General features: G+C 45.9%; 1 protein-coding gene across 2 annotated transcripts in view; it reads left to right on the plus strand.

Annotated features, from left to right (window-relative positions):
* The first annotated feature begins 15,799 nt into the window (after positions 1 to 15,799).
* MRAS (muscle RAS oncogene homolog) overlaps positions 15,800 to 18,709 on the plus strand; it is a 38,309-nt gene continuing 35,399 nt past the window's right edge. For both annotated transcript variants that reach the window (XM_066553622.1, XM_066553623.1), the window contains exon 1: positions 15,800 to 16,151. The gene's annotated coding sequence lies outside the window, so the exon portion shown is untranslated. The remainder of the gene's footprint in view (positions 16,152 to 18,709) is intronic.

An 18,709-nucleotide genomic window follows, 5' to 3' on the forward strand; every position in this document is an offset into this window, starting at 1 on the left:
TAAATCCAGCATAATTCTCCTTTGCCATATAATTCTTGATTCCTTTTCTTTGTCCTGACAAATACCAGGACACAGGCCTTTAAGCTGGGTTTTTTTTGCAAGATCAAGAACAAAACTGAAAAAACAGAAGCATTTATTTCTCCAAGATATAGAGCTAGAGCAACTAAAAGGTTTGGGCAGTCACTGATGTATTAGGTGTGAAATACCCACTACCTTTAACAAGGTGAATCTCTGACAGCAAAGCCTTTTATTCATGGCACCAGGGAGAACTGCATCCATGGGCCAATTTTCTGTGCAGCTGAAAATCACACTATATTTCTTTACAGAAAATGCACTTTCCATGCAGGAACTGATTGTATTTGGGTGAGTTCTACTAAAGGAATTATTGCTATTTTAAAAATAACTGTTATTGGCTTTATTTTGATGTGGAATACAATAAAAACTAGGCCAAATTATGCAGGGTTACTATAATTATTTTGAAAGCTCAGCATGGAAAAATTTGTAACAGCTCATGTGCTCACATCAGGGTTCATTTCAATTTTACCCTCATGAACAGTTGTTCATTCATTGCTGATTGCAACAATCTTTTAATCAAGAAAACAGTGTGGATATTTTACTCCAGCTGGTAACAGGGATTGGGGGAAATGGTGAGATTAATTTTACAAGCTGAATTTGAGAACCAAATTCTTCAAAGTAGTAATACTTGCTAAATAGAAAGAAGTGGCTTTAAAGCTTCTTTAAAAGGAAAGGCAGTGTCAAATTCAGCCTTTAAGTAGTGTGTTGCAAATGTTCTTGTTAGTTATTGAATGGCTTCAATGGCCCAAGAAGCAGCAGTGGGAAGGTCTGTGTCACAGTCAGACCACAGAGGGAGCTTTTCCCCATTGCTCTTCATGTGGCAGCGATGGGCAGCAGCTCTGGTTTGCTTCACCAGCAACAAATTATAAATCACTAAATGAATGAGACAACACACAACAAAAACAGCTGGAAGCCAGGATCTTCCCTTTCCTTCTCCTCAACATTGCAATTAGCTCATGCAGCGCTTATTTACTCTTCACTGTCCAACCCCAGCATCTGACTGACTACCTTAGAGCTGGTGTCATCTGACAGCAGAAGGGTGGACAGACATCTCTGTGCTTCCCAGAGAGGCAGATATAGGGAGAGGACAGATAACAAGTCTTCTCTCTGTCCAAGTCCCATACTCCTTGCATGTTACTCACCATCACAGCTGTCTGGAAAGCACCTTTCAATATTTTCCCATTGTTAATGTGAAAGAGGGAACAAAGGCAGAGAATGTCTTTAGATGTTGTTGTTGTCAACTTTTGTGGATTTTTACCTCTGGAAAACGTTGAGGTTAAAAGTACTAGAGGTATCCAGTGAAAGCAGGAGAATTCTTGATGAAACCTGGCTTAAGGATTGACCCCCAAACACACACACACACACACACACACACACACACACACACACACACACATGTACTTTCTCAACAGAAAATGGTACTTCTGGAGGAAAGAACCCAAACTTTTCTGACCACTGTTTGATCAGTTCCAGGATGACGGCAAATCCTTCAGATTATGATTATAGTCTGATGGATTATAGTCTGCATCATTATTTTTAAGTAGGGCCCATCCAGATATTGCACAAGAAACAGCACTTGCATTGCAGAATTCCCTTGAAGAAGGACACATTTGGGCATCACTTGCACCAACACTGTTCTGCTTCAGGTTGCTGCAGGGCTCAGTTGCCTGCTCTTACTATGCTGGCTTGTGTTTGCTCTGTCTCTGCTGTTGAACTGTTTGGATCCATTCTTCCCAACAGGACACTGCTCCGCTCCGAGAGCAGGATGCTAATTAGGCTTCTCAGATGGCCCATCTGAAGAGACAGCAGCAGAGTTTACCCCACAGACCTCACAACTGTTCTCAATGACCAGGTTTGGAAACATGTGAAGGAGATGCCCAAGAGATTATAATTTACTCTCAATTCAGTTTTCAGCAAATAAGCAGATTTGGAACCAGACAAATATCTGGTTTGCAGTCAGGAGATATGACTAAATAGTCTATGGGACACAATGCTTTTATCAGTGATCTTGTACTCTAGCAAGCAGAGGAAAAACTGCATCAAAGATGTACTTTTTAACAGTAAAGTCCCACTGCAAAGTTATATACAAGTTGGGGGCTTTCTGTCAGTGTAAAAGGATAAGGCCCAGGCTCTTCAGCCTTCCCAGGCACAGCTGGAGTGACACCAGATATCAAAGGTGATACTGATAGGCTTCACTCCCCCTGCCCTGGTTAATGCTTGGTGGCTTCACTGGGGATCTTGCACACCTGCAGAATTCAGGTTGGGGCTAGTCATCATTACTACAACAAAAAGCAAATGAGAAATCCCTGCTTAGGTGTGTTATTAGTATCTGTTTTCACAGATTGCTCTCCAGACTGATTTATTTGGTTTAGGGGGCTGTTTTTTCTACTGGTTTTTCTGGAATGCTAATAGGGACTGGGAAACTTGAACCTATTCAAATTGATCTCTTGATATTTCCCATTCATTTATGTATTGAGATTATTCCATCAAGAGAAAATGTTTGGATTTTTCATACAGAATCAAGCAGCTTTGATATGCCATACTTTACCCCAGCCAGTATCTTCTACATAGAGGGAGTATAGATTGACCTCTGTCATGGTGATATTTTCCTTATCTTTTTAGCAGCATGAAAACTGGCAAGTAAATCTTCTATAGAAGCTCCCAGCACAAAAGTGAAAATGAAATATTTAATCCCCATGGAAACAGCTTATCATGGAAGGAGGATTTCCCCAAAAATCAGATTGTCAGCTTCCAAGAACACATCCTAAAAATGGTGATTTCACATCAAAGCTGAAAAGGCAAGTGGGAGGAGAGAGATTTGGAGGAGGAGGGGGAACCTGACTGCTGGTGTTCACCAGGCCTGTGCAGTCTCACCCTCCAGGACCTAACTCCTCTGGATTTAGTGTACATTTGAGCACTTCCTCAGATTTTAAGCACTATGGGCAGAAGTGGCATTGTTAGGTATTTAATCTGAAAGTAAAGAGGATTGTCTTTCTTCCTTTCAAATCTAAATCCCTTGTTAGCTTAATTTCTTAAGAGGGAAACACAATCAGATGAGGTTTTTTCCCCCCAGTGCAATTGAGAGTCAGGCTTCTTTTCTGTCCTTACTCCCAAAGAAAAGTTATAAAGGAATGCTTACTTTTATTTGTAGCTTTTTTCTGATCACTTAAGTGCACGTGATATGTCCGTCCCTCAAATCCCTTTATTCTGTGTCTGAGTCTGCTCTCGTCCAAGTATTTTGTTTTCAGTCTGCTGTGTCACTTCCCATTTTCCTCAGAGGTTCTCCTTTTACCTACAGCATTTTAAAGCTCAGTAACCACATCCTATCACACAACTACACCATCTTCTCTTAAGTTTTAGATTTTCTAATCTACTTCTAGGCAGTGATCAATGCACTTGATTGCTCATGCCATCTACCAGTAGTGGAAGAAAGGAAAATCTGTCATGAATGGCCCAGACCACTTTTCACAATCCATGGTTGAACTAGGTCCTTCTGCCTTTGTGTCCTGGAATTTATTTTCTTTCTGCAAGTCACTGAATTGTCCTCATATACTTTTATGATGATTCCTTAAGTGTCTCAAGTCATGGCACTTGGACTCCTCTTTTCTGTGGCTTCTCTGCTTTAGAAACAGTGCTCAGGCACTCAAGTTATTTAACTGTTCATGATCTTTGCACAGCTGAGGGAGAACAGATTGTTCCCAGCAAGTAGCCCACTTCAGAACCTTTTATTCCTAATCTCACTGATGTGGATCTTGGCTGATGTCTGAGTAAAAACTGACATTACTTGACAGCTGGTTTTGAAATGAACTGGCAGTTTCTGTTTTCTAAAGGTATGTGGTTGATATGGAATACTGGAAATTTTGGTGACACATTCGTAACAGAGAAGAAGCCAAGGATGGAATTAGCATGCAATCTGAATTACTGCAGCATGATGAAACATCTCTTTAGATCAAATTAACCTCTTGTCAGTGCAAACCACCCCCATGTGTTCAAACTGTTTGGATTATTCCTTTGGAACCTGGACTATTGCAGAATTCAAAAGATTACATTGTCAGATATAAAGACCTGTGCAAGCAACAGAATCCTTTGGACAAAGGGACTTTGGAGTGGCAATATACGGAGGGTGAGGTGGAGCCTCAGCACTGCAAGCAGCTTTGCATGTGCCCACCCAACCACATTCAAGCAGAGGCTCTTCAAGCATTGGAGGCCTTCATCCTCCACTGAAAGCCCGAGATCAGCTTTGCTTCTTGGAAAGACATATTGTGGAAATGTCTGGCCTTCCAAAAACACCACCCAGTCCTAGTGAGTGAGGGGATGGGGGTGTGAAGGGCTTAGTCCTTCCTCACTCAGGCAACATATCATTAATTTCTTTCTGAAAAGAAATAGTTCACTTTTATTAAAACTTGGCAGCAAACAGAAGTCTGAAGAGCAGCACAATCCCAGCAGAATCCCCATGAGGTGTCCATGTGGGGCATGGATGCTGGGCAAGCAGTGTCTCTTCAGGCTGAAATCATTGCTCTGCCTTTGAAGCTGTGCCAAACTCAACTCCCCCTGAGGAAGCACTGAAAAAGAGTGGACTTGTACCAACCATTTGGGGCAATTTTAGTGACTTCCATTCCAACACAGTCCTTCTTTGAGTAAGGAGTTTCAGTTTGTTTGTGACCTGATCTAATGCCTGCCACATTCACTGAGCTGAAAGGTTGTCTCCTCAAATTTGCTTTGCTTGAAGGTTTTCCATCAATTGCCTGTAAAACAGTGAGGCAAAGAGCCTGTTTTCCCATTTCCCAGTGAGGCTTGTTTGACTGATGTTTGTAAAGCACATGGTAGTTTCTGCTTGGGGATTTCAAAGATTTGCACTTCTGCCTAGTCTAAGTACCCTGACCTCAGCAAAGTTATGAACCAGATTAATATCTCCATCTTGTGCTAGTAACTCCTAACTAATTTTATTAAATCCTTTCCAGACCCAGATCAATATCTGAAATGCACTCTGTCCTGTAATTAATCTGATGAGCCATGCTAGCCTTGTTTATAAGTCCCTTCAAATTTTTTCTTAAGAGATTTTTATTTTAAAAAGTAAAATGGCTGTCTTAGAAGAAGCACAGTCATGATCTCTGTTTCTCAGTAGCTTTTTCATGCCCTTATTAAATCTCCTGTGCTGAGTGCATTCAGTAATTCAGTGATCCTGCCTGGTGAACAGGGTTGGACACCAGGTTCTTAGAGACCCTGCACAAGGGCATGTTTGGCAGTCTGATGTCTCATTGTGAAAGGAATTGATCAAAACAACCTGACAGATTTGTGGATTTGTTCCTCAGACACATACATATGTGATGAAGTGTGTGGAACTACACAAGTTAGAGTAGTGTCAGTAGTCCTGGCTCCTGCCTCGTGCAGCCACGTGTCCTCACCAAGGCTTGGTCTGCTTCAGCTCTTGAGGACAGGGTCCACCTCTTGGCAAGGATGGTTTCCTGACACCTGGCTCTTTCAAAGTGAAGGGCTATTCAACAATCAGTGATAAACCACTAATCAGTGCTTAGTGCTACTAATTGATTAGGGCATTAGACCACCGTCCTTAAGCTTCATTGCTCTCCAGAAAATTATCTTTGTTTATTAATAGTATAGATGACAGCAGGACTTAGAAGTAAGCTTAGGAACAGAAGGAATGAACGGAGCAATATCCTGACCCAATTCTGTTGCCATTGACCAACAGTCACATAGCTCACGTACATGAGAGTGCAGGAAATTAACACTCCACTGTTGTGTGCAGGCTCAAACCCACAGCTGTTGGTCTGCTGATGGCAGTAATTTCCAGTCTGAGCAGTAGGCTGGACTGCAGACCTCCACAGGTCTCTCCCAACAAGCCTTTTCAGGAGTCTATGTCCCTGCCCAGGAGTCCTGTCCTGTTGCGTGACACACAAATGTTCACACTCTAGTGAGAAAGAAAGGGGTCTAAGGATGGGGAGAAGCTGTTGGATATACACACAGGGAATCATTACAGATCTGAAAACAATATCATGGTGTTGGTTTCTTTTCCTTCATTGGTCTTTAGTATTCTTCTTTGGAAGGGACTCAGCTAATTGAAGACATCAAGGAAGTGCTGAAGAGCCTTTTGGCAACAAGGGCATCAAGCAAGGTAAGGCTGAGACAAAGCACTGAGATACTGAGAGCAAAGCTTACAAGTATTTCCAGGTCCCTAGAGCTTTCTATGGAAGTCTGAAGTTTTCCCCATTTAAAGAGTGGGACCCACAAAGATTTTTGGCCTCAGATTTAAGATTTCTCCACGAGACACAAAGAATATTGCACAGCTCAAAATGCAGTATGTGCAATCACTGAGAAAGTGTCAGCTCTTGGACATTGCTGTTGCCCCTAAAGGAGGTCAAAGGCCCTGTGAGGAGATCCATGCCAACCCTTTTTATTATTTGAAGCTTATGTCATCATAGAATTGTTTAGGTTGAAAGAGAGATTTAAGATCATTGAGTCAAACCATTAACCCAGGTCTACCAAGGCCACCACTAAACCATGTCCCCAAGTGCCACATCCACACATCTCTTAAATGCCTCCAGGGACAGTGATTCAACCACTTCCTTGGGCAGCCTGTTCCAATGCTTAACAATCCTTCCAGTGAAGAAATTTTTCCTAATATCCAATCTAAACTCTCCCTGTTGCAATTTGAAGCCATTTCCTCTGTCCTGTCCCCTGTTACCTGGGAGGGGAGAAGAGAGAAATGGGCCTTTTTGTCTCTTCTGAAGAGACTTAAGGCACTTAAGTCAATAAACAGTTCAGCTAATGCTTCAAGTTTGGCGCAGCTCTAGAATGTTCTTGTGCCCAGTTCATGTATCTTGTAGCTGATACATATGCTAGTTTGGATTCAGAGCCCATTTAAGAACATCTTCCTTATCTCTGAGGGAATTTGCATGCCTCACTGTTCCCCTTCCACAATGAGGAAAGTCTGACCCTCCAGCTTGTGAAAATCACCCCACAGCTTGTGAAAATTACCCCACTTTTGCATCAAATTTTTTGCCTGGGTCTAGTGACCCGGCCAGCCCTGACTGGGAGAGATAACTTGACCCGCCAGAACCGTACTGGGCTGAGAGGAAATTGGCAAACTCAGTTCTGCAAGGAGCTGCTCAGCTGGGCTGCTGCTGCTGCTGTGTGGGATGTGAGGATAAGAAATCCATCCAGGATGAGATCTGGGACACAGCCCGACCCTGTGTGTGGGCTTCCCTACCAGGGTCACACAAGACCCCTGCTCCTGCAACAGAATTTGAGAGGAGTGCTCGGCATAGTTTGAATATCCCAGCGTGGGGTGGGGGTAAGGGAGCAGCTGGGGGGCTCTTCCTATCACCCTTCATCCTCATGGGAATTAAACATGAGAGCTAAGTGCTCCTTTTCTGAAGCTATTATTGGCAACCAATGCAAAATGTCCCTTTTCATGACAAGTAAATGACCTGCTAAGTACAAGCTATAAAAATTCAGGTCATGTTTTCTGTTTCATTAATATGCTGCCTGACAAAGCCTTTGCCTGCTGGGGCTCTCTGCTGGGGAATGGGAGTTCGAAAACCCTTAAGGATTTCTCACTGTCATTACGAGATAGAAAGGCAAACAGGCTTCTGAAGGAAAGACGGCTCCCAAAAGACAAGGCTTTGTGTCCTGATCTCATGAACAACCACAGGAGGAGGCAAGTAATGCCATTTACACACAGTCCCAGTAGTGTGGGGTTCGAATGCTTTTATGTTTCACTAATAGCTGGGCCTGACTGTCCCAGAAGTCAATAGAAGGTTCTTTTGATTGCAACAGGCAGTGGACCAAAAACGCTATTTAGACACAGAAATGTTTGTTAAGTTGGCAAGGAGGGGGAGAAGAACAATATTAATCAGAAGGAGAATTCAAGGGAGAGTCTGAAATGTTTTTCCAGAAAAATCATAGAAGGGTTTACATTGGAAAAGCTCTCTAAAATCATCAAGTCCAGCCATTAACCCAGCACTGCCAAGGCCACCACTAAACCATGTTTCTAAGTGCCTCATCTAAACCTCTTTTAAATACTTCCAGGGCTGAGGACTCCACCACTTCATGGGCAGCCTGACCAAGGCCTGACCACCCTAACAGTGAATAATTTTTTTCTAACAAACATCCAATCTTAACCTTCCTTGGTACAACTTGAGGGCATTTTCTCCCATCCTGTCCCTGGCTGCCTGGGAGAACAGACTGACCCTCCTCTGGCTACAGGCTCCCTTCAGGGAGTTATAGAGGGCAATAAGGTCACCCCCAAGCCTCCTTTTCTCCAGGCTAAACACCTGCAGCTCCCTCAAATGCTTCTCATAGGACTTGTGCTTCAGATCTTTCACCAGCTCCCATGGTGACTGTAGTCTTTGGGCCAGCAGCATCAAGAATTTACTGGAGATTTTTTAATGTGGTTGTTCTTACCACATAAAAATGTCTTTTAGAAATCAGAGAACTGTCTCTCTGCAGGAGACATCCAAGGTGGATTCAGAGGGTGCATCACTTCTAGCTGTAACTACAGGGATTTCCCATAAAGGATGTAGCAAGGCTGGACCTTCATTCTCATGCTTGGCTTAAGCTGGATGAATCTAAAGCTAGGTTCTGGACCTAAAATCTTCTTCCAGTGTAAGGAGTTTGAGCTTGAAGGACTTTGAAGAGCATTAGGTTTTGATGTGTCCTGCCTTCCTGAGTATGTTCTCTGGGCTTGCAGGGTGGTAACTGATGTGCCTAGGGCTGAGGTTTGGCTTTCCACCTCCAGGTCAATTCCCATCTTCTCACCTGTCCTGCTTCCTCGACTACAAGCTGATAAAGTGAGTTTCATGTGGAGAGCATGGAGGCTGAGACACAGCAGGGAGATCCAAAATGTAACCTGAATGCCATTCAAAGGGTTATAAACATATAATTTATAAATAAAAATCACTGCCATTCAGAGGGCTATAAATATTTCCTTGAGCCACCAGGTATTTCCATGTTTGGCATCCAAATGTCCTGATGAATTACTTCTTGCCAAAGGTAGGTTTTAGGGACCTGGCTGCTTTGTGCCCTTTGTGTGGTTCACTACCATGTATTTTTTTCTCTGCAGTGCTCTTGCCCAGAATGCCAATGTTTTGGAGCAGCACTATCAGCCTCATTCCAGGGATACTCAGCCTGCAATGAATGCATTGATTCATAGTTTATTTTCAAAGCCAGAAGGAATTGCTATGCTGATCTGCTCTGACCTCAAGCATTCAGTGGGCACAGGAGTATTTATAGCTCTGTTTACAGCACTCTGCTCTGTATACAAGCAAACAGGGACAAGAGCAGGTTCCCTGTCCCAATGTAGGTTTGACAGCCACTACAAGTTCAACTGCTTTATTAAGGTATTGCCCTCAGTAACTGGCAGGGCAGATTAGAGAGAGCAATTCCAGAGCACGTGGGCAGGGAGTCACCCACACACAGCACTTGTGCATACAGTTATGGTCTGCCTGCAGCACAAGCAGAAATAAGCTCCAGGTGCAAGGACAGAGATCTGGGAAATTCTGGGTTTGTCTTTCTCAGTCTCCTTGCTAAGCCTGTCTTGTGTCTCCTCTTGGGGGATCCTCTGTCCTATGTTTTAACCATAGGGAAGCAGCTCAAAAGATGCATAAGATCACTGGATAAGATGACTGAAAAGAGCTTAGTAAAAAAAAATACCTTGTAGGGAGGTTCTAGAGAGCAGCAGGACAGAACCACGACCAACTGCAGCTGTTTCAGCTCCCCCAGTATAATATGTCTCAGACACATATATGTGTGTTCCCTGCTTTGTCCTCAGAGTCACGCGCCAGGACACAGTGTGTTCCAGAGCACACCACGCTGCTGCATTTCAGATGTGGTGATGAACAGACCTGCCCCAAGCTCAAGCAGTCCCAGAAGATAAGCTCACTTCTATGTGTGCAACTCAGACGATTAAAATGGAAACTGCTGAAAGTTACCTCACTTTCCACTTGCCATGCCCTGTCTTCATGCCTTGCAGCACACAGCCAGTCTGCATGACCATTTGTCCTTCCCCTGAGCTTAACTCTGTTCCTGAGCTCCTGATGTGTGGTGAATGTCCAGCCAGAATCCTGAGCAACAACCAAATCTATTCATTAGACAGATTAGCTAGTTTTTCTTCCTGTTCAAGGTCAGATTTCTGCAGGTTAATGCCCTGGAACTGCCAGTGCAACATAAGACACCCGTGTCACTTTTCTCCCAGCAAAATGGAATTTGCTACATTCCTTAGAACATTATTTTCATAGCTAAATTTTGCTAGAGTTATGATTGACATGTGTCCTGTCAGGTTCAAATTCCCCTGAGAGCCTGCCTTTTTCACCAAACTGTATTTGTGAGTGAACACATAATTGTCCAACATTGTACAACCCTCAGAGGAAATCCCCAAGAGGAAAAGTAATTGCTTTTTTACATGCACCAAAGTAAAATCAGCTGGAGCTAATGCTCTGATAGTTAAGAGAAGCAGTTATTAATTTTTCTGCATGGAGGCAGGACAGCCACCAAGGCCTTGCTACTGTGAATCTCACAGTCTTGCTCTTGGGCAAAGTATATGCAGTCATCTCTAATCTGTTCTATCTCTCCCCAAGCAGCTTACCCAGCAGAGTGAACAAATTGCCTGAAAATGTCGTCATCGGGCTTCATCTGGCACTATCTCTCCTTCTGTCTGGGTCATTGATTTCCTCATCTCCTCTGCCTTGAAACTCACATCACACATTAATTTGTGGCTCTCTGGTACTGAAGCAGCTGCACTGTGCCTTCGCTGCTCAACACCAGCAGCTTTCAGCCTCTGAAGTGTCCTTCACTGCTGCTCACATGAAGACCTCCTGAATGTGTCTCAAGTGGCCTCCCTGCCTGCCACATAACAACATGTGCTCTGCCAGCTTTTGTTTCATCACAAGAGAGCTTAGAGCTCTTCTGCTTTCGGAAATTGGGTAAGATTCAGTCTCCTTCCTACAATGACTCAGTGTGCTGCAGAAATTACTCCTGCCTTGTATGAGCAGCTACTGTGGATCTCTCAGAGCTGTGCCAGTCTCTGCTAGCCACCAGCCGCCCTCTGGAGAGCAGAGCAAAGACCTGGGGCTGCTCCATGCTCTGGTCTTATGATTCCTAAATATAGTCCATTGATAAATAACATAAATGCAAGAAGGGCACAAAATCAACAGCTGTTGCAGGTGCTAATGCAGCCTTTTCCTCTGTTCTTTCACCCGTCTCACTGATGCCTTTCAACATCACCCTTTGCATTTTGAGTAGGTATTGTAGCTTTGCACAGCTATTTCCAAGGATCTAATCTGGCCAGCAGATTGTGTTTGCAACCTCCTGCTTGTGTTTTATTAGGAGTAATAAAAGTCTCACCTTTCCTCAACACTCTTAAACTGAGTGCATCTGACATGGAAGTAAGTACAAGATGGTGAGACCTCAAATGTGAAGCCCTTACTCCTAAATTAATGGTGATCTTAATGGGAATAATTCCATTCAAAGGAAGTGTCAGATAAAATGAGTCCATTTCCTTAGGGAAGTGTGTTCTTTTATAAAGCTCTGACAATCCTTGCTTTTTTAGAAACCAAATTGGCAGTCTCTTTGTTTTACATCCAAATTTCTGATCCTAGGCCTGGAGTATGTCTGGGAAAACATTTTTAGAGAATCCCCTGTTATAAATAACCTGGAGGAGGGAAGTATCCTTTATATCCTTCCTAGAACAAAGAGCAGCAGGCTGTAAAAGGGCATGGAGAAAGGGCTGATCTCTTGTACTAGAGAAAAAAAAATCTTGATCTTGAGGCTGATGTTTGCAGCATGTGCTCAGGATGAGTCACATGAAAGGCAAATTGAGATAAGAGCAAAGACTCCTGAAAGAAAACGGCCGATTTTAATCTCTGTATCCCAGTTTACATGGTCTTTGCTGTAGAAATAAAAGCTCTGCACTCCATTGTAATGTCTCCTTAAAAGATGCAGCACCACCAGCTCCCTTGAGGTTCCTACCTGTGCCCTCACTGTATGTTCCCTAAGCCTCTCAGGAGCTTTTTCTTTGTGACCCGTTTATAGAGGGTGCTCATGGTCAGCCTGTCCCAGCCCTCCTGCAGCTGTCACAGCCACACCGTGTCCCGTCTCCAGCCATGCTGACTCTGAAGAAGTCACATGAGAAATTTTATCAGTTTATGTAGTTTATGTAGTTGCATGGGAATATCACTAGATGTCCTCTACTGCTAAGCAGCTTCACCGTGGTCTGTGCCAAGCACCAGGGAAATCTGGTGAAATCAATCTCAGTTGTTATGGCTTCATTGTTCCTAGTCCATAGAAGCAGAGCAACACTGTTCATCCATAGCCTGAAAGTGTGATCTGTTTTCTCTGACCAAATGGACTCACAGTGGCAGCAGAGCTACTGCATTGGCTTCATGCAGGTTTGGAGTCAACTGGCTGTGTAGGAACACAACGTTTTCCTTTGCAGGTCGTTTGAGATTGTGCCATCTGACAGAGCTCAGGATGTGGTCTCTGTGCTCTTCTCCAAACTCAACACCGAGGGTCAAGCCCACAGGGCTCTGCTCTATCTAGCAAGATCCAATCTGGTGCAGGATGGTGCTTTTATCTCCACAGGGTGCAGCAGGTACAGCTCCCTGCTCCAACCTGCCTGTCCTCCTGACAGTGATGCCAGCAGCACCTTGCGTTAGTTCCTGGGAGGGCCACTGCATCCCCTCAAACCCCATCTCCATCCCCTGACTTCCCTGAAGTGACCTCTTATCCCCGGCTATATGGCACAAGCAGGAACTTGTACTGACAAAAATCTTACGCGTTGCACTGTTCCTGCAAGGAAAACTTTTTTCCTTTTTTTTTTTTTTCTTTTTTCTTAAATTTTGTGCAAATAGTCTGTCTTGCTGTGGTGCTGTGCAAACCCTTGTGTTTGCAAGCTCCTGCTGCAGAGCCTGGGCAAGGGAAGTGTCCCCAGCAGCCCAAAAGACAGCTGCCAACAAAACAAGCCAAGAGGCTCATGCTGCACTAACCCACTCAGCTTTAATATGGGATAATAAACAGCCACATTCATCTAGACCTAATAGTGAAATACTATGCTACATACATAATGCATCCTCTGATTTAGTGAGAGCTCGCCTGAAGTATAATCTGACTTGGGGAGTTCAGAGGTTGCACGGTCACTTTAATCTATTCACTGAAGCTGAAACAGACTGGAAATGTCATGTGCTTAAATCTGTATGGGGAAAATGTTGGCTGAAATTTTAAGGCGCTCTTTTCTTTTAGCTTTCTATTTCATTCCAAGGTTTGAAGTGTCGTCCATCCTGCAGTCACATCCCCCAGGGAGGGCTGGTAAAGGGGAGGCTCTTGATGCCACTGCCTCTGCTGTCAAACTGAACATGATGTTTTGTTTGAGGGCTCCTTGGGGTGACTCAGCAGGATACAAAAATGCACTTAAAAAGGAGTTGTATTGTATAAGCGCTCAACCACAGCAGAAATTCCCCTTTAGCAATGTTGTTAACTAATACGCACTACAAGAAATTTAATGCTGCTCCAGATACTGGATGGAATTGAAAGAGGACTTTTTAGCTTTCCTCCATCCATAATTTTAGTATTTCTTATGGTAGGAAGGCTCCTGAGAACTGAGCAATAAACTGGACACCTGATGTAGAGGAGCCAGGCCACAGAATTCCTTGTTAAGTGTTACTGACTTTGGTATGAAATGCATCAGAGATTTTCAGGTTTAGATGTCTGAATATTGGGCTTGGGTGGCAAATGCAGCTATCTCGACAGAAGCAAAAGTGTGCAGCTCTGAAGGGTGATTTGTTTGAGATGCCCAAATAGAAAGCTGGATGCTCAGATTTAAAGATCTAAACCTGAAATCTTTGGCCTACCAGTCCCAGGACTGCTGCGTCCCCGGCATTTAGTGACAGCATTTCCACACTTCTGAGGGTGTATAAATTACCTGCTGTGTGCAGCTTTGCCAGTTCTGCCCTCCCTGGTGGCAAGATGTGCTGATAGCAAAAACCAGATTCCTCGTAGCCAGTCGCCTCCATCACTGCACTGCAGTCTGCCCTGGGAAGATGAGGAGACTGTTTCATCCTAGATGGAAAATTTGTAACCAACAGAGAAGCTGTTTCACATCAAATTCAGGTGTAAACATGTGACTCCTTTTGACGAATGCAAATCTTACAAACCCAGCTGTCAATTCACGTGAACAAAACACATCTGTCCCACAGTTTGGTTTGGAAACCTGTGGGGTTCTTCTGGTCTGCTCCCTCTCTCCTCTTCCATGCTGCTGGACCAATACAGGTTTTGAGGCAGATACTCACGTATCTTGTTTGTAAAATGGCAGTACACTTCTCTCTGCCTCTTACACATGTGGGAAAGATAGCACGGAGGCTGTCCTGTTCTGTGCATGCCGCAGCGCTGTGCCAGACTCCTTGGGTAGATCTTTCTAGGGACTACTGGAGTGTACACAATGCTCATTCAGCACAGGGACTGTTCACTTGGGTTAAAGAACCATTTTGAGTTCCTGTACCTCTGCGTAGCACACCACCAGGGAGGTAAGCACTGACCTAGCATGGTAAATCAGCAGGTGACTAAATGTACCCCTTGAGATGCTGTGGGCACTCAGTCTGTACCTGAGCACCACCCAGGGTTGTGCCCAAGGTGCTCCTGTGGTAGGACACATCCTTCCTGTCATGGATTATTCTCACACAGCCATCGCTAGCATCCTCTGTGAGGACAGCATGTGTCAGCAGGTGTGTGTAGCGGGAGCAGAGCTTTTGCTGGTGTCAGGTGCAAGGTCTGAGGTGGCAAAGGAGCCCGCAGGTGGCATAGTCAGTGCTGCTTTGGTTCTGCCTCCCAGTGCCAGCCAAGGGCACACATGAGAGGAAAGGAAAGTAACCACTGCCCATGTGTTCCCTGGGCGCTATATAGGATGAGCTCTGGTGTATTAAACACCAGTTCTCTTATTGGAATTAAAGTTGATGAGGCTTCCTCGTATTAAGTATGAATATATACAGATATATATATATGGGGGAGGGGGAGAAGAGGGGTTGTGTGCGCACAGTAGCTGGTTCTCAAAGGCTCGGTGTGTGCCGTGTTCATGCGGCGTGAACGGTGCTTGTGACAGTCCGTGCCCTCCGGCTGCTGCCCCGTCCGTCAGACAGAACCGGCTCTTTACTCTCCTCCTCCTCCTCCTCCTCCTCCTCCTCGTTTGCTGGCGTCTGCACAAACCCGGCGACCGGAGGGTCGGTCCGCTCCCTTCAGCCACAGCCCCGTGGGGCCCGGGGTGCCGGGCGGGGAGAGCGGCCCGAGCGGTTTGGTTTAAGGTGCCGCCGCCGCTGCCGCCCCACTCCGCTCCACCTTAACGCGCGGCGGCGGCGGACGGGCCCATTGCCGCGCCGGGGGTCGGCGGGCCCGGGCCCCCGGGAGCCGCGCCGCCGCCGCGCCCGCCGGACAGCGGCCCCCACGCGCGGCCCGAGCGGCCATCGCGGCCGAGCCGTAGGTGACGGCGGGTCCCCGCACAGCCGCGAATCCCCCTCGGCGGCGCCTGGCCCGGCCCCCGGCGGCGGGGCCGGGCTATTTATAGCAGCCGCCGCGGCGATATAAGGGATGGCGGGCGCGGGCTGCGCGGCCGCGGCCGCCGGGGCCAGAGCGCTGCCGGGCCGCGGGCGCCTCAGGGCGGGCGCTGAGGGCGCGGCCCCGCAGCCCGGGTGAGCGGGCGGGGAGCGGGCTCGGAGCGACGCCGCTCCGTTCTGTGAGCGGGGCGGGGGGACACGGCCGAACAAACAATAACCGGGTGCGATCTGCCCGTCCTCCGCGGGACAGCGCCGCGCACTTTCGGCACTCCACGCGTGACAAGCCCGCGGGAGGGGCGGGACCGCCGGTAACCGCGGCGGGGCTTCCCCCTCTGCTTCTTTCCTCTCCCCACAGCGATTCCTGCTGAAATGCGGCGCCCCACGCTGGGATGAGCCCCGCCGTCGGGAGCAGCGCGCCCCGGGCACCGCCGCTTTCCCTGGCCGCAGCTCGGTGTCGGGAGAAAAGCGCTGTCGCCGCGGAGCCGCCGCTGGCGGCAGCGCCGGACGCCGGGCGAGGGACGGACGGTACGGACGGGGGCTTCGTGCGGCGGGCGGGCTGCGGGGGGCTCGGGGTCCCTGCCCCGCCGAGAGCCGGGGAAAGGGAATGTATGGCGCAATGGTCGGAACGCCGTGCGGAACGTGTCCGCTCCGGGGTGAGCGCTGGGGAGAGGGGTCGCTCTGAGTTACGCGGTGTAATGGAAGATCTTTGTAAGTTGAGGGTTTGTTGGGTTTTGCTTGTGTCAGGGGTTGTTCCCCCCGCCACAGATTCAGAGTCATGGTATTATTTTAGGTTCCTACCCCGGGTGTGTTTGGATGTGATCTGGGTATGGCGAGGATTCTTATCTTACATTAAAATTGCTCTTGGATCACTGAGTACTTTGTATAAGCTTCCATAACTTTTAGAAGGATAGAGATGCTATCTTCAATTACAGAGAAAGGAGGAGGAGGTACGGGTTTGGGTTTGGTTGGTTTTGGTTTTTTGTTGTATTTTTTTTTTCTGGTTTTACTTCACTTTTACTTTGCTTTTATACTTTCTACTTTAAGAAAACAAACTGAACCACAGACAGGACAAGGATTTTTCAGACCTTGTGATTGGGATTGCTGGGGATTAGAAAGAAAACTTGTAAGTTTTTTGTTTGTTTATTTACTTTAATCAATGGCTCAAGAGCCCTAGAAACAACGTATGAAGCCCCGCTTCCTAGGCAGAGAGAAACTAAGATAAAGCCACGCTGGCTGCAAGCTGAGGAGCAAGTTAAATGTTAGACCTCGAGTGGATCACTCTCAAGCATCCTGCACTGCTCTGCTCCAGTGACTCCCCTTGTCGTGTAGCAAACTGGAACTTCACACCAGCAGGTCTGAGTGGAGACAGGGCTTTTCTTGGAAGAGTAAAGCTCACAGGGGAGCCTTGACTCTGGCGTGAGGCTTTTTCCCAGCACAGGGAACTGCAGCCCTTCAGCACTGTCAGCTGGCACTGATCTCCACTAATGCCACGGAAATACGAAAATCTAAGCCACCAACTCGTCAGGTAGCTTAAATCATCTAAATTCGGATTTTGTCGGCAGGCTTAAAGGGATGCTATTGACTGGCAGTGTTTATGTACATCTTACCCGGAAACTGTTGTTCATACAAGAGCTGATATTAAGAAAAGTGAATCAACTTTATAGTTGTATCAGCTATAGATGTGCTTTCTGAGTTTTCACTCTGAAATTACCTGGTTAGCTCAGGCTCTTTTTGCATCAGAGAGATGCATTTCAAATGCCTAAAACTGTTATTTTTCTTTATGAAAGGTACTTGCCTCTTGCTCTGAATCTGTTAAAATGGATTTGCAAAAACGGGGTCTGTTAATTTAAGAAAGGCTAGGAGAAAGATAAGAGAAAGAACAAGGGGTGTGGCAAGGAAATTGCACGAAGTAACAGCTTTAAAGAAAAACTCTCTGTAGGAGAGCTTCAGACTGCCTGAGAGGTAAGATTTCTTTCCAGATATTTGAGTCTCAAAATACCAAGCTGACAGCATCTCCTTAAAAATAATAGTGTATGTAGAAAATAGGTATGAATAGCTTCATATTGTTGTTCTGCATCAATTTGTCTTTCTTTGATTTTGTTCCTCCATTCCAGGAGCTATCCAATATGATAGAATGTATACCCAGATTGCAGAGAGCCAAACACCCCACCAGCATCTCTCCTGAACTAGAGCAGCTGGGTCAGAGCTGGCCCAGCACCTCTTTTTCAGAAATTATCTGAGATACAGTTCTATTTATTGAAGTTTTTGGTGGGTGTTTTCGCAAGCTCCAAATTTTTTGCAGAGAATGCTAAGAATTGCAGGAACTAAATTTCCTTCTTTGGGGGGAACTTTTTGGTATGTGTTGGATTGGATGTTCTTTTCTTGACCTGAGGGACTGAGGCTAACGCTAGGGAGGAATAACATTGTATCAGAAGAAGGTGGTTAGAGAGGACTTTCTTCTTTCTCCCCACCTGTTTTTTTGGCTCTGATGGACAAATGGCATTTGGGGACTGGAAGGAGGAGGATGAGTCCTGCACGTGAGCTGGTGTTGTCATTGGCAAAGGCAATGTAAGGCAGGTGGATGTAGGAAAAATGGGTGTGATGATTCATTATTGTTGTCATTGTGCTGGGGTTTCTTAGACTCCTCTTTAACAGCAGTGTCCTGTACCAAGTCCTCTCTGGCCCATTAGCTGCTCCGTGTGCTCCTAGTGGTGTTTCTGGGCTGACAACATTTGAGCAGAAACTCCACTCCCTTTTCTTAATTCTAGAAGGCTCCTTGAGGAAAACTGTTAAGCTTTATTCAATTCTGCCCTTTTATTTTTATCTTCCTTCCTTGGATGTGAAGTCCTTTTTGTAGCTGGATTCAAGCCAAGAACTTCTACCCACAGCTGCCAAGCCTGGCATCCCTACTGGCTCCAGGTGAGTCAGTTCATTAGGATGAATCAGTATGCCCTGTAAAAGTTTTAGGCTCCAGACTTCAGCTTGACCACTCTTAATAATTTGGTTTTACCTGGTTTATTTGTTAGTCACTGCTTCAGCTAAGCTGTCACTTCTGGTGGCTCCTTGCTTCAGACTTGCTCAAC

Source organism: Molothrus aeneus, chromosome 7 (assembly GCF_037042795.1).
Source record: "Molothrus aeneus isolate 106 chromosome 7, BPBGC_Maene_1.0, whole genome shotgun sequence".
NCBI lineage: Eukaryota > Metazoa > Chordata > Aves > Passeriformes > Icteridae > Molothrus > Molothrus aeneus.